At 44.8% G+C, this 15,926-nt stretch overlaps 1 protein-coding gene across 1 annotated transcript in view; it reads right to left on the bottom strand.

Annotated features, from left to right (window-relative positions):
• HSD17B4 (hydroxysteroid 17-beta dehydrogenase 4) overlaps positions 1-15,926 on the bottom strand; it is a 566,121-nt gene that overhangs the window by 105,223 nt on the left and 444,972 nt on the right. The window lies entirely within an intron of this gene.

The following is a 15,926-nucleotide window of genomic DNA, read 5'->3' as shown; positions in this document are numbered from 1 at the left end:
GGTGACATAATACTCATTGTAATAATTTTTGCTTCTTTTTTTTAATTGTAACAATGTTACAGAACAAACAACCCAGCAAATTATTTTAGATAAGCAGAATGAAGATGATGGATAAGATCTGAAGGGGATCCCGGCAATGACAGCCCCAGAATGTGGAGTGATTCATGTAACAGGACATGAGTGTGGCACCAGGGGTGTATGTAGGGGAGAGAGTGCCCCTGGCAAAGTAAGGGACTGCCCCCCCTCACCCTTCCAAATTCTCCCTATCCTATGTTTTTTCACCCTACCATACACTGCAGTTTGTAGGTGAGCACTTTACAGTACAGTCTTCAGGTGGGCACCTTCAATCAGTGTGAATGGGCACCATATGACTGCAGCTGGCACCTAAGCCCAGATTGGTACCAAACATTCGCCCTCACTCCTCCCCCGGGTAACGTCCTCCTCCTTTCTCTCCCCATATAAGGCTGCAGTGCACCCAGGGCTTTGTGCTATACAGAAACAGGGGGATGTGAGCATCTGCCAGCATCCGCACCATGAAGACCACCATCACTGCCTACTCCTACTGTCGGGTGAGCCCTGGATGTTGGGGTCAGAGATGGGCTGGCAGATGGGGGGATGGAGTATAAGCAGGGTGGCAGATAGTGGAGGTGACAGGATAGAAGGAGGATGGCAGATAATGGGCCAACAGAAGGAAGGTGGCAAATCAAGCCGGTGACTGGCAAGGGTTGGCAGATAGTGGCAGGACTGGCAGGTGGTGGCAGATAGTGAATGGGATAGAAGGAGGGTGGAAGAAAATTGGGAGGCAGAAAGAGGGTGGCAAATCATGGTGGTGACAAGTACAGGGTGGCAGATAGTGGGGGGAATGGCAGATGGTGGCAGATAGTGGAAGTGATGGGATAGAAGGAGGGTGGCAGATAAAGGAGGGCAGGCTGGTGACGGAAGAGGGAGAATGGTAGATCATGTATCTGTGACTGACTGACCAATTGTATCTGTGACTAGACAGAGAGACAGTTATACTAACTGCAGAATTATGAAGCCGCCCTGCTGTTTCAAGTAACTGCTACATGCTCTGTAGAGTAGGCACTGTGCCTGGCAGAGGGAGGGGTATCAGGGATACCCCAATCCTTACTGTCTACCACTCCGCCTACCCACCCCCCTCACACGGAGTTGCGACACCCCCCCCCCCCCCAAGCCATGCAGTGGTGACAGCTGGTTACCTGTGCTACTGAGGGCCATCAGTGGTATGGCCACTGGTGTACCTGATATAGCCACTAGTGAATATGAATCCCCCCAGTCCCCCACTACTCAACCACTGCCCCCGCCCTCCTTCAGATAGTCCTGGCAGAAGTACGCTCTGCGGCAGCAGTAGGTATCAAATAACATGTGCTCCATGTCTGACTGATGCTGGTAAACGTGTTACTCCTTCCTGGACAGCACCTGGGATGTCTGCACTAGGCACAGACACACAAACCACCCTGGACCTGAATAGCCCATATAAGGAGAGGGGTGGACACAGCCCAGAGCTCTGGAGCTGCACCCTGGGACATGCAGCAGTGTCAGAAGGTGATGGTGGGTAACATAGGGAGGATGGAGGGGGAATAATAAGTGCTGTAGAGAGCAGTGCCAGCCCAAGCACTATTTTGGGGGCGCGGCATATCCACAAGAATGAAACAATGAAACCAAGAAGTATTTATTGGGGGAGGGGAAGGGAGACAAGTCAGTGTGATCACTCCCCCTCCCGAACTGAAAGAGAAGACAGCAGACTTCCTGGCCTCACTGCAGTCCAGCACACATCAGCAAGTGCTGGGCTGCTAAGGTAAGAGGGTGGGCGGAGGGGCAGGAAATTAGTGCCCGCAAACACCCAACCTCCCCACCGGCAGCCCTGGGAATAATGTCCAGGGTAACAGTATATATTACAGGAGCCTCTGCCAACCAAGGCTTAGCATGTGCCGCCGGGAGTGATGGAAGGCAGACTGGGAATGGTGTACAAGGTGTAGTGCAGATAGCAGATACCATGAGGCAACTTAGACCTGACTGACAGCAGCCACCTTTGTACTGCTGTTCCCAAATGCTCACCGCTGCCAAACTGCATCTCTATTGTACTCGAATATATAAGACTCCAATATAGCAGAGGGGCTCGGTGCTACCCCTGTTTGGAGCCCAGGACTCTGATTGGTCCTCAGTGACCAGCCCTCTGAACTACAGTTGTAGCCATGCTCATCTATCCTCCATGTGGCACGTAGTGTGAAAAACTAGTCGCATTACGTTTGCCTGCACCTTATCACAGCGTGGTGTATTCAGTCACAGTGTAATGAATTGAGTCTCCGTCGTGTACAATACTGGTGTTCGCCCACTAGGTGTCACTTTTGAAAACCACCACTGTACTGTGCATGTGTGAAGTCTCCATTGTAAGGTCAAACAATGCTTATAGTTTAAGAACTACTTTTTTTTAGATGATACCTACATTTATTAGAAATGTGAATACAGAAAAGATTGGCGCAGCACCTCCGACGCACAGAAAGAAAAGCACAGTTCAGAGTTCTACATACAGTAGCTCTCTAAAAGAAAAAAAATTATTACAATCAGCGATAGAGTTACAGCTTCCAGGCATGTTATCACTGGGTGCCTGCTCTACTCTACAGTATTATTACATTAAAAAAGAACTACTGTATTTACTGTGCACTGGCCTGGTTATCAGGGCTAACTACATAGTTCAGTATTCTGTAGTGCCATATCCATCCGCTGCTATTCAGTACTGTACTGTAGTTTTCATTAGTGGATCAATCGCCACCGAGTGGTGAAGCTGTGCATTGCAAGCTGTGGATCTTCTTGTGCCTTATCATGCCTTACTTCGCCTACCTGCGGTATTTGTATGACGGGACTAGAATGCCTGTATTGCGCAGTAGAAGCAACAATGAGCATGGCTCCATCTGTACTATGTAATTCATAATTCTATCCCCGCGAGTTACACTGTCATGCGGCATCCCCCATCCTGGCCAAGGGGTAGATATGGCACAGTGGTATCATACTTTACTGTGACTGTACTTCCTGTTGGTGCCCCTCAAGGTTCTGTCCTCGACCCCTTTCTGTTTTCCCTGTATACCTCTTCCCTGGGTGCGCTCATTAACTCCTCTGCCCATCAATACCACCTCTATGCTGGTGACACACAACTCTACCTCTCCTCTCCTGATCTGTCCCACTCTGTCCTCTCTCAAGTTTCCAGCTGCCTCTCCGCCATCTCCTCCTGGATGGCTGAGCGTTCTCTGAAGCTCAACATGGACAAAACTGAACTCATATTTCCACCAGCCAGAGTAACACCTCCTACCAATATCCCTATCACTGTGGACAACACCATCATCTCCCCAGTTCCCCAACTCCACTGCTTGGGCGTCACTCTCGATTCCTCCCTCTCCTTTGCACCCCACATCCAAGCTCTGGCGCAATCCTGTTGGTTCTGCTACACAACATTGCTCCCATCAGGCCATTTTTCTCCCAGAGTGCAACTAAACTTATCATCCACTCACTGGTCATCTCATGGCTCGATTACTGCAACGTTCTCCTCACTGGCCTCACTTGCTCCCCTCCAATCTGTCCTCAACTCCACAGCTAGGCTTATCATCCTCTCCCGCCGCTGCTACTCCCCTTCAACAAAATCTGCACTGGTTCCCATTCCCCTACAGAATCTGCTTCAAACTCCTCACTCTCATATACAAGGCCATCTCTAATTCCATTGTTCCCTACATCTCCAACCTCCTCTCCCTTCATACTCCCTCCCGCCCCTTACGGTTTGCCAAAGACCGTCGCCTCTCCTCTACCCTGGTCACTGCTTCCCATGCTCGAGTTCAATATTTTGCCCATTGCTGCACCCCTTCAGTGGAATGCGCTCTCCTGGGCTCAACCCGACCTTGCAAAGCTTCAAACTGGCACTAAAAACCCTGTTATTCGTACCCTTCCAATGCATAACCTAGTCCTGAAGCTGCTCCTCCGACCCCCTGCATCATGTCTTGACAATCTCTGCTTTGCTTACATCCTACTACCAGGCTACCTCCCGCTTGCTTGCACCTCATGTCATCTGTCTGTCGCCCCTTCCTACTAGATTGTAAGCTCCTCAGAGCAGGGCCCTCTTTCCTCTTCTCTACACATTCCAGTCACATCCCTCTCCTACTCAGCGACCATCTTTACCCGCTTTTTCTTCTGCTGGAAAGGCTCATCTCTATCTATGGCCACCAGCTCCTAGTAGTAAGCTGATCACTCACTCGCTACTTACATCTAAGCAGTATTATGTTTTGAGAATTGTGGTGATCTTTGTTACCTGTACTCTATTTTTGTTATTTATTTACTGTAATTTTAAGTTTTGCCTCCCTGTGCAGTCCTTTGTACAGCTCTGCGAAACACTTGTGGTGCCTTATAGATAAAATGTAATAATAATAATACTGGAAACATTGCTATAGATGCTTTCCAGTCCCATCTCTCAAGACATAACCTGCAGCAAATCTGGTATGAAGTACTGAAGTAAAATTAACATACAGTATCTGTTTCCCCTATGACATTATCTGCAGTCACTGCCTACTACAGAGGTTCCCAAACTGTGTGCCGTGGCTCCCTGGGGTGCCTCGGGACACTTGCAGGGGTGCCCTGGGTTGGTGGTCCAGGTCCAATTCAAATTATCCATGGTCAATATAATATGCAAAACCAGTGCTGGGTGGCTGCCAGTCATAAAATATGTGGCCAAACAGAAGCAAATCTTGTCCCTCACCACACAACTGACCCTAAGGATGACATATAAACGCGATATACTTAATGTAATATTTCTTTCTAAATTTCTCAATAAGAAATTTTTGGCCTAGGGGTGCCGTGAAAAAAATTCTGATATTCTAGGGTGCCGTGATTCAAAAAAGTTTGGAAACCACTGGCCTACTACATACATGTTCTCATCAAACAGTACCTTCTAAAAACTAAGTAAGCAAGCAGGGGTGTGGAGTTAGAGGTGGTAAATGCATAATATTATTTATAAAAATAAATGGTAAAATACAATTTTATACTTCTATTTTAATTTATTAACATTTTTTTTTTTTTTTTCAGGAAAAACATTTGCAATTTTGAGTGACAAATTTTCTTTTTATGTCAGAGCGCAGCTCCATTTTCCCAATGTTTTGCGCATGCACAGTAGAAAAATCACTGGGAAAATGGCCACCGTGCCATTTTCCTGGAGATCTGCACATGCGCTGTAGATTCAGGGACAAAGTAAGGGTCCCCTAGTGCCCAGAGCCAAGTGCTGATGGCTAGAGATGAGGGGGCCCAGACGGAGCTTGTACACAGGCCTTCTCCTCTCTAGAAACGCTAGTGTGTAGGTTCCAAGAATCTCATGTAACTATATGAAATTCTATGAACAGCATCATGGAGGAACCAGATTTTTCAGGTCCTCTACTGAAAGTGTGAGACAGCTGCAACAAATCGGGTATGGTATACGTCCAATCCCACAACAGCCAAACAGACACTTATTCATACACAGCACAGAGGTAAAATGTACAGTTCTGTCTGCTAGTATTTTTTCCATCACAATCACCACAAAACTCATCCCACTGCCTGCAACATAATAAAAAGCTATATACTATAGTTGATTAAAAAAAAAAAAAGTATCTTGCTTAAGGAAATTATAGACTGTGTTCTCTATACCATGTTCTTTTACATGTATTTATGAACAAAATGCAATATCTGCTGCCAACATTTCACTTAATTATAAAAAATACATACATACACTAATAATGTAATTACACAGAACTTTGCAGCCTTTAATGATCTCTGAGAAGATTAAGCCAAGAGATTTGTTGAGGGCTCTTTGATGATGGAAATGGAAGAAACAGCATGCATCACAGCTACACACAATGGCAGATTGTGCAGCCTTTTTTAAAGAAAGGAGTAAAACAACTAACTAACCAAAGATTAAACGGATATTTAAAATAAAATCTGTTTTTTAAATTTTGCACATATATTTTAAAGTACGTTATATTGGGACTCGGGAGCCACAGTATTTTACAATCTTTTATATTTCTTTTAAAATCTTGGTAAACAACAATCACAGCTAAAATACTTGGTATAAAAAGTGAAGCAATAAGGCTTATTTAGCTGCACAAAATTAATACTCTGCAGCATAAAGATATGAAAAACATTTACTATATACACTGCTCAAAAAAATAAAGGGAATACTTAAACAACACATCCTAGATCTGAATGAATGAAATATTCTTATTAAATACTTTGTTCTTTACATAGTTGAATGTGCTGACAACAAAATCACACAAAAATTATCAATGGAAATCAAATTTATTAACCCATGGAGGTCTGGATTTGGAGTCACACTCAAAATTAAAGTGGAAAAACACACTACAGGCTGATCCAACTTTGATGTAATGTCCTTAAAACAAGTCAAAATGAGGCTCAGTAGTGTGTGTGGCCTCCACATGCCTGTATGACCTCCCTACAACGCCTGGGCATGCTCCTGATGAGGTGGCGGATGGTCTCCTGAGGGATCTCCTCCCAGACCTGGACTAAAGCATCCGCCAACTCCTGGACAGTCTGCGTTGCAACGTGGCGTTGGTGGATGGAGCGAGACATGATGTCCCAGATGTGCTCAATTGGATTCAGGTCTGGGGAATGGGCGGTCCAGTCCATAGCATCAATGCCTTCGTCTTGCAGGAACTGCTGACACACTCCAGCCACATGAGGTCTAGCATTGTCTTGCATTAGGAGGAACCCAGGGCCAACCGCACCAGCATATGGTCTCACAAGGGGTCTGAGGATCTCATCTCGGTACCTAATGGCAGTCAGGCTACCTCTGGCGAGCACATGGAGGGCTGTGCGGTCCCCCAAAGAAATGCCACCCCACACCATTACTGACCCACTGCCAAACCGGTCATGCTGGAAGATGTTGCAGGCAGCAGAACGTTCTCCTTGGCGTCTCCAGACTCTGTCACGTCTGTCACATGTGCTCAGTGAGAACCTGCTTTCATCTGTGAAGAGCACAGGGCACCAGTGGCGAATTTGCCACTCTTGGTGTTCTCTGGCAAATGCCAAACGTCCTGCACGGTGTTGGGCTGTAAGCCCAACCCCCACCTGTGGACGTCGGGCCCTCATGCCACCCTCATGGAGTCTGTTTCTGATCGTTTGAGTAGACACATGCACATTTGTGGCTTGCTGGAGGTCATTTTGCAGGGCTCTGGCAGTGCTCCTCCTGTTCCTCCTTGCACAAAGGCGGAGGTAGCGGTCCTGCTGCTGGGTTGTTGCCCTCCTACGGCCTCCTCCACGTCTCCTGATGTACTGGCCTGTCTCCTGGTAGCGCCTCCATGCTCTGGACACTACGCTGACAGACACAGCAAACCTTCTTGCCACAGCTCGCATTGATGTGCCTTCCTGGATGAGCTGCACTACCTGAGCCACTTGTGTGGGTTGTAGACTCCGTCTCATGCTACCACTAGAGTGAAAGCACCGCCAGCTTTCAAAAGTGACCAAAACATCAGCCAGAAAGCATAGGAGCTGAGAAGTGGTCTGTGGTCACCACCTGCAGAACAACTCCTTTATTGGGGGTGTCTTGCTAATTGCCTATAATTCCCACCTGTTGTCTATTCCATTTGCACAACAGCATGTGAAATTGATTGTCAATCAGTGTTGCTTCCTAAGTGGACAGTTTGATTTCACAGAAGTGTGATTGACTTGGAGTTACATTGTGTTGTTTAAGTGTTCCCTTTATTTTTTTGAGCAGTGTATATATATATATATATATACACACATACACAGAAAATCTGTGGAGTTAAATAATGTTATGCTTACAAGTGAGCATTGTACTTATGTGGCAAATAGTGTTCTCATACACCAATCTTCAATAGTACATGCGGAGCGAGACACCCAGAATTATTGAGCTGCACTGAGTGGTGCAGTGTAGCAACTTATTTTCAATTTGCTACATATTCACACCGCAGGCACAGCGAAACACCACTCAATCTGTACCAGAGACGTCAGGCTGCATCTTTAACCGCACAGGAATTAGTTTTAAATATATACAAAAATGCAGATGAAGCACAGGACTTGGTGTGAAAAAAAAAAAAAAAGCCATGGCAGCTGCATCGTAGCACTTTGTATGTAGTGTAACAGGGTTAGGGGGAACATATACAAGTCCAAGGTTTCTGGTGCAAGTGATCTCAACCAGTTCTATTAAGCAGAATAATAAAATAAAACATAAAAATCAACATGTTGCCGTCTAAGTCACTTCTGTCTAACACTACAAAACCATAAGTAAAATATCACCAAGTATAGCTCACTTGTACCCAGCAGAGATTCTGTAGTCTCCTTTTCCCCAAGCAATGTGAGAGATCTAGTGATCATGCTGACAGCCTTGTAATGCAGCTGGAATCACTAATTAGCCTTCTGTGAGGCCAAAGGCCCTAAGATCCAAACTGGGCCTTAATGGATGGAGCCAAAACCCCAGGACCCCTTAACTGGCATTACCAAAAGCCAAAAAACTCTCAGCAGAACAAAACAACTTATTCCTGGGGTTTTAAAATACATAGGTAGAAACCTTGGGAAAAATATACTTGCCTTCAAACACTATTCCAATGTTCTTATCACAATAGATTCAGACTCATTCGCCCACAAGTGAATGAAAGGGTCACATATCAAATGAAACACTTTTTTGTGTGAAAAAGATGCTCCAAGCAAGCAGAGTCGCAAGGGACCAGGCGCGCTGTTTGGCACGACTGCTGCAATAGTGTATGAGGACACATCTGTATGTGCCTAGATTTTAGCTTCATATTTTAGGGCTTGCACACACTGGAATTACTTTTAATACCACACACATACTTAAAGCAATTGCACCTAAATGCTGAAATTCAAAGATATATTATAACATACTTGCCTACCTGACCCTCTCCATGACGGAGAAAATGCTCTGTTCCTGGACTTTCCTGGTAATGAATGATTACCATCACCTGTGGTGAAACACCTTTCTTATCAATTAACTAGCTCACCACAGGTGATGGCAATCATACATTACCAGGAAAGTCCAGGAACAGAGCATTTTCTCCCTCATGGAGAGGGTCAATTGGGGAAGTATGTATTATAAGCAACTGCACATTCACGTAAAGAACTTTAAAGCCGGTAACAATGTAATGTTCTTTGGGAATGTTCACTAAGTACATAGTAAACGCTGACGTAGGGAGGCATTGAGTAGGCATTCTTAAGGCCCGTGAGATGTGAGGAACAAAGAATTATTGCCCTTTAAAGCATATTCTCTCTCTCGTTTTATATATATACATATATATATATATATATATATATATATATATATAAAAATAAATTAATTATTACAGAGATTGTTAACTCGTTCACATTAATCTTTTCCACATTGGAGCCTGGGGCTTACAGTCTAAACCACTGGAAGATATATTAACATACAGGTTTATTTTGTTAGATGCTAGTACCAATTAGCTTTTTGTACCTTGGGAGGAAACTAATACAAGGAGATAATAAAAAAGTAAAAATGGTGTTTTTTTTTTACCATATACAGTACATGTGTACAAGTCCTTCGTGCCATGTGGTTACTTAAATTTCTCAGAGGTATTATTTTATTTACAAAGGTAACAGGTATACAAGAGAACAGTGGGCCTGATTCAGGTTTGTTAGTAAAGAAAAAACACACTACTGTGTAAACCATGTTGCATTGCAGGTGGGGCAGATGTAACATCATTCCTGCCTACTTTTTGGCATCTCCCTCTGCGAGGGAGCAGGCAGATCACACAGGAGGGGGCATGGAAGGGGTGCGAAGAAAGTGGTAAGGGGGCGTGGTGATGCAATTTAGTCATAGTAGCTCCGCCCCCACTTGACAATGCCCACATTACCGATTTCCTGTGTGTGATGGGCTGCTGCAGAGAGTGGGGAGACTTGCCCGCTTCTCCCGGGGGGCTGGGAGTGCCACATGATTTTCAGGAGCCTCCCAGCCTTTCCATGTGCAGAGAGATTTAGATTTGGGTGGGGTGTGTTCAAACTTAAATCTAAATTACAGTGTAAAAATAAAGCAGCCAGTATTTACCCTGCACAGAAAAAATATAATCCACCCAAATCTAAATCTGTTTGTGTTGTCTTTGTGTTACTTTCTGCCATATCTATAACCCTTCAATACAGTATACAAGGTATATTGTGCAGATCCACTATAAAATTGGTTCTGATAGGCATGTATAGTAGTTTGAGATTTATGTGATACTTTATTCAAATTAGATTCTGGAAGTTCTATATAGGTTAATTTAATATGATGTGGGACTGTCAGACCAAGGGAGGCAAATGTATACATTTGTAAAAACGTTGTGGAAAGTTATTAAGTGTAGAGAAATTAGCATTCAGTGGGTATGAGGATTAATTAAGTTTCAGTACTACAAGGTTAAAGTACTAGGGAAGAGATTGCAAGAAATAAGGTGAAAGAGACTGATGGGAGCATTAAAAGAAATCAGTAGAACAACACAGGGGCATCACTGCCCCTAACGACATACGGTGTGGGTGGCTGTGAAACGGGGGTGTGGCCTCGCTGCCCAAACCCTTGTTTTTTCGGCATTCTGGTGGTGCAAGTGATATTGGCTACCCCATGGGAGTGCTATGGTCGCAGTGCCGGCTCCTCCACAGGAGCCAGGTGCTATACGTAATGTTAATCTGCAGACCTGGCTCCAGTCATTGAGCAGGAGCCGGCATACTGGTGTCACCCGCCGGGTGCGACACGCACCCCCCTAATAATGCCACTAGAACAACACAGTGGCCAACAGAATTGAAACAGGTAAGGAAAGGAGGTTAGAGAATTAGTTTGGAGGTGAAGGAGAATATGGATCATCAACAGGGATGCTGAAGTCATACACTATGATATTGGGGAGTAAGAGGATAGAAAATGAGTTGGTCAGGCAAAACAGAAATGTTGAAGGAGTGTTTTGAACCATCTCATGGTGATTCAGGCGCCATTTCACAGTGGACGCCGGACGGAGAGCACGCTAATAGACTGCCACGGCAGCTTTATATTCTTCTTAATGGTGCACACAGCCCCCAGAGCTCCTACTTCCACACAGGGCAGCATTATACTCTTTTTAATGGTGTACACATCCCCAGAACCCTTCCTAATATAAATGGCAGGGCAGTATTATATTCTTTTTACTGGTGCACACAGCCCCCAGAGCGCCTACCAATATACAGGTCAGCATTATATTATTTTTACTGGTGCACACAGTCCCCAGAGCTCCTCCCAACACACAAGGCAGCATTATATTCTTTTTAATGGTGCGCACAGCCCCAGAACTCCTCATAATACACAGGGCAGCATTATATTCTTTTTACTGATGCACACAGCTCCCAGAGCTCCTCCTTATATACAGGGTAGCATTCTATGCCACCTTTTATTGGTGCAGTGCACAGTCACACTGGTGCTGTAACTTAACTGCCCACAGTGCAGCCCAGAGCTCCTACAACAGGTGCAGCATTAACCCTTGGTGCACAGTGGGATTTCTTTTGTCATTGCTCACAGGTGCAGCCCAGAACTTCTTATACAGAGCAGAATTAAACCCTTTGTTGGTGCACACTGGTATCCGCAAAAGTTTTGGTGTGTGCCAACATTAATATTAGCAGAGTGATTTGCAGCAGTGGGTAATAAAAAAACCTTGTGCGTGTTCAGCGCAATGCTGTGCTCCTGTTTTACTAATATAAGTGCTGTGTGAGTCGCAGTGTGAAGTTATCAGTTGTTAAAAACAGAAAAAAGTTTTGTTTTTCTCCTACGTCCTACAGGATACTGGGAATCCATTTAGTACCATGGGGTATAGACGGGTCCACTAGGAACCTTGGGCACTTTAAGAATTTAATAGTGTGTGCTGGCTCCTCCCTCTATGCCCCTCCTACCAGACGCAGTTTAGAAAATGTGCCCGGAGGAGCCGGTCACGTCGCTGGAAGCTCCTGAAGAGTTTCTGCTTTTATTTTATATGTTTGTTATTTTCAGGCAGAACTGGATGGCACGGGATACGGTCGTTAGGTCGACCCATCTTAGGTCAACACTCATTAGGTCGACAACTGAAGGTCGACATTGCCATTAGGTCAACATGCATTATGTCGACAGGTCAAAATGAGTTTTTCCCCTTTTTTTGGATTTTTTCCTACTTCACGATCCACGTGGACTACGATTGGAAAGGTAACCTGTGCGGAGCGAGGCACCTTGCCCGAAGCAAGGCAAGCGAAGCAAGCCATGCGAGGGGACACGGTGCACTAATTTGGGTTCCCTGTCACTTTACGGAGAAAACGACACCAAAAACCGTCAAAAACCTCATGCTGACCTTTTGACCTGGTACATGTCGACCTAACACCCATGTCGATCTAATGCAAGTCGACCTAATGGCAATGTCGACCTAATTAGTGTTGACCTAAGTTGGGTTGACCCTACGACCCATACCCGGATGGCACCAGCCCGCCTGCTTCGTGGGACTTGGGGGGGGAGTGGGGGGGAGGGGGGGGTTGGGCCAACCTCTTGAAGGGTTATTGGTCCAGAGGGAACTATTCGCAAGCCCCACCACAGCGAGCGTACATTCCCGCAGTACACCGCCACCCCTAAAAGAGCCAGAAGATAGAAGAGTGGTGAGTACTAGGCTGGCGTCCCGGTTAGCGGGTCGCCGGCCTTTATGGCAGCATGAGTGTATGGAGACGCACGGCTTCTATGGAGGGGCGGGGTCTCTAGCTCAGTACACAGTGCGGACGCACCACTTCTGAGGGAGCAAACCGAGTCTAAGTAACCTACGGGTGTACACAGTACCCAGACTGGCATTACAGACTTAAAAGGCGACTGACTCCATTTTAAAGTACTAAAATTACCTCAGCCAGTATAAAAAAACCAGTATGACCGTGCGCCATTGAAGGCTGCAAGTGAAAGTAATTAAAACAGATAAATGACAATTGCCTCTAACATCGCCCCCTACCCTGCAGTGCTATGTACGGTGCTACTCTCCGCACACACCTAGTTACGGCCCTGCCTTCACATCTTCCAAAGACAACTGCTCCTTTCCACGTTATACAAATTGATATCATTCAGCTTTCAAAGTTAGGATGTTATAGTATTTATTGGTTCGGGGAGCTATGTTCAGTGGCTGGGTAGAGCATTTATTACAGAAAAGAAATTGGTAAAGGAATTTGTCTGTAGGTATAGTATACCATATGTGATATCATCTAACCAAGGCACACGTTTTACGGGACAAATATTTAAAAAGATGTGCCAATTAGCAGCAAAATTGAACATTACAAAGGGACTCTTAAAAACAAACTGGCCAAACTACTGTATGTAAAAGATACAGTTTGGAGTGGCCAGAAGCTTTGCCATTTATACTACACTCAATCAGGACCACACCTAGCGGATAATTGAATATTTCCCCTTATGAAGTACTGTTTGGAAAATTGGCCAATATTGCTATTGCAACCGCATATGAACTCACTGTAAAACAAATTACTTAATTGTGAATTTCTTATTTCACTAAGCAACCAGCTGAAGAAAATACACGTTGCTGAGACCAGCACACAACCAACTCTTATAGAAGGTGCTACAACCTGGTGCTAATGTAATGGCAGAAATTTCCTGAGATCAGGCTCACTGACACATCGGTGGGAAGGACCTTATCAAGTCTTGCTGACAACTCCAACTGCCATTAAGTTAAAGGAGTAGACATCGTGGATTCATGCCACACAATGCAGAAAAGTTAGATGATCTGAGACAGCTCAAGCGGAAAATATTCTTCAAGACACGGCCTCTTCACTTCACCGGTAAAACCACCATGTGAGTGGTTCGGGCATAATAATCCCTGGATCCACTCCTAACGCAGTATCTCTGTGGAGGTCACATTAACTCCTAGACAAGTACTGTGAAGATCAAAGACTATGTTGAACAGAATGATGCTGACCACGGACTATGGGGGTGCATTCTCTCATGGGCAATTCTGATTACAATAATATTTGTTTTGATTAAGTTTGGTATATACTGTACACTCAAATTGAAAAACATGATGGAAAATCCAGGTAATAAATCTCTATTATACAAAAATAGTATGCTAGAAAGAAAGCGTGTATGGTAGGACCCTGCAGACGGAAGAACATAAAAATGAATTTACAGGTAACCTTATGCTAGAAATAGATAGTAGAATTGCAACAACTGTTCTATATAGTCCCTTTTGTGAGAGCCATTGACTATTTGAATCAATACCAAAGAATATAACAGTAGAACATGATCTGGTGCCAAGTACTTGAAACATTACAATAAGAGTGAAGTCAAGAAAGGAGATATATCCTTTAGGTTTTCTGATGGTAAGCAAACTGCAGGAACTCTATTCCCATTATCCACTATTTACCTTGTAAAAAAGTCTGTGTCCCAGATATTAATGGTATTAGATCAGATGGTAGGGGAATTGGTGGTTTCTAGTAAGCAGTCAGTGGATGAACTTGCTCAGGTAAGAAAAATGGCTTTGCAAAACAATGGCATTGGATCAGCTGAAGGTGACACGTGCAATTGTAGAACAGGAATGTTGTACTTACATGGAGTATCATAGGGCAGAAATTGGTGCCCACCTGAGAAAGGTGGGAGAATTCCAGAAGGAGCTAGGGCAGATAGATGGAGGTATAGGTTGGGATCCCCTTGGATAGTTAGGTAGGTGTATTACAAAGCTTTTCTCTGAAATAATACAGTGTATTAGGGTATGGGTCATTGGGTCACACCTTAAGTCGACAGTCATTAGGTCGACCACTGTAGGTCGACCTGCACTAGGTCGACGTGGGCATTAGGTCAGCATGTACTAGGTCGACGGGTGAAAAGGTCGTCATGAGTTTTTGGACTTTTTTGGTGTTTTTTTACTTCGTAAAGTGACTGGGAACCCCAATTAGTGCACCGTGTCCCCTTGCATGGCTCGCTTCACTTGCCATGCTTCTGTTACCATTCCCAATTGTAGTCCACGTGGATCGTAAAGTATGAAAGAGTCTAAAAATTGAAGAAAAAAAATGTGAAAACCTCATGTCGACCTTTTGACCTGTCAACCTAATGCTCATGTCGATCTAATGCCCATGTCGACCTTCAGTGGTTGACCTAATGACTGTCGACCTAAGTTGTGTCGACCTAACGACCGTATTCCGTGTTCGGTGTCATTGCATATCTCCCAACATGACCCATTCCAGGAGGGACACAATGCTCTGCTTATGGACTTTCCTCTTAATGTATGATTGCTGGCGCCTGTTTTGAACAGGTTAATGTATAAGAAAGGTGTTTCAGCACAGGTGCCGGCAAACATATATTAAGAAGGAAGTCCAGTAACAGAGCATTGTGTCCCTCCTGGAGAGGGTCATGTTGGGAGGTATGGTCATTGTTGTGGGAATCATATACCTGACCATCTAGTGTGGACCTTTTTGTCAACAGTGTTGCAAGGGATTCAGGAAGTTGAAAATACATCAAGAGATGACCATTGTAGTGATAGATCAGGAGGGTCCAATGGACCACGTAACCCAGGAAGACAGGGACAGCAGGTGGGGTATGCTGATGTGGAAGAGTCATATGAAAGCTTATAGCTAATGGAAGTGGACCCCATATATCAGGCCAGGTAGGTAGGGAGGGTGTCCAACATTTAAATTTCATTTATGAATTGGAGAATGATGAGGGGAAAAATAGGATTTTAATACCTACCGGTAAATCCTTTTCTCTTAGTCCGTAGAGGATGCTGGGGACACCAAAAGGACCATGGGGTATAGACGGTATCCGCAGGAGACATGGGCACTTTAAGACTTTGAAAAAGGGGTGTGAATTGGCTCCTCCCTCTATGCCCCTCCTCCAGACTCCAGTTATAGGAACTGTGCCCAGGGAGACGGACATTCCGAGGAAAAGGATTTAATGATAA

Source organism: Pseudophryne corroboree, chromosome 1 (genome assembly GCF_028390025.1).
Source record: "Pseudophryne corroboree isolate aPseCor3 chromosome 1, aPseCor3.hap2, whole genome shotgun sequence".
Classification (NCBI taxonomy): Eukaryota; Metazoa; Chordata; class Amphibia; order Anura; family Myobatrachidae; genus Pseudophryne; species Pseudophryne corroboree.
The sequence above is the reverse complement of the archived record's forward strand: the minus strand, read 5'-3'. Positions and strand labels throughout refer to the sequence as shown.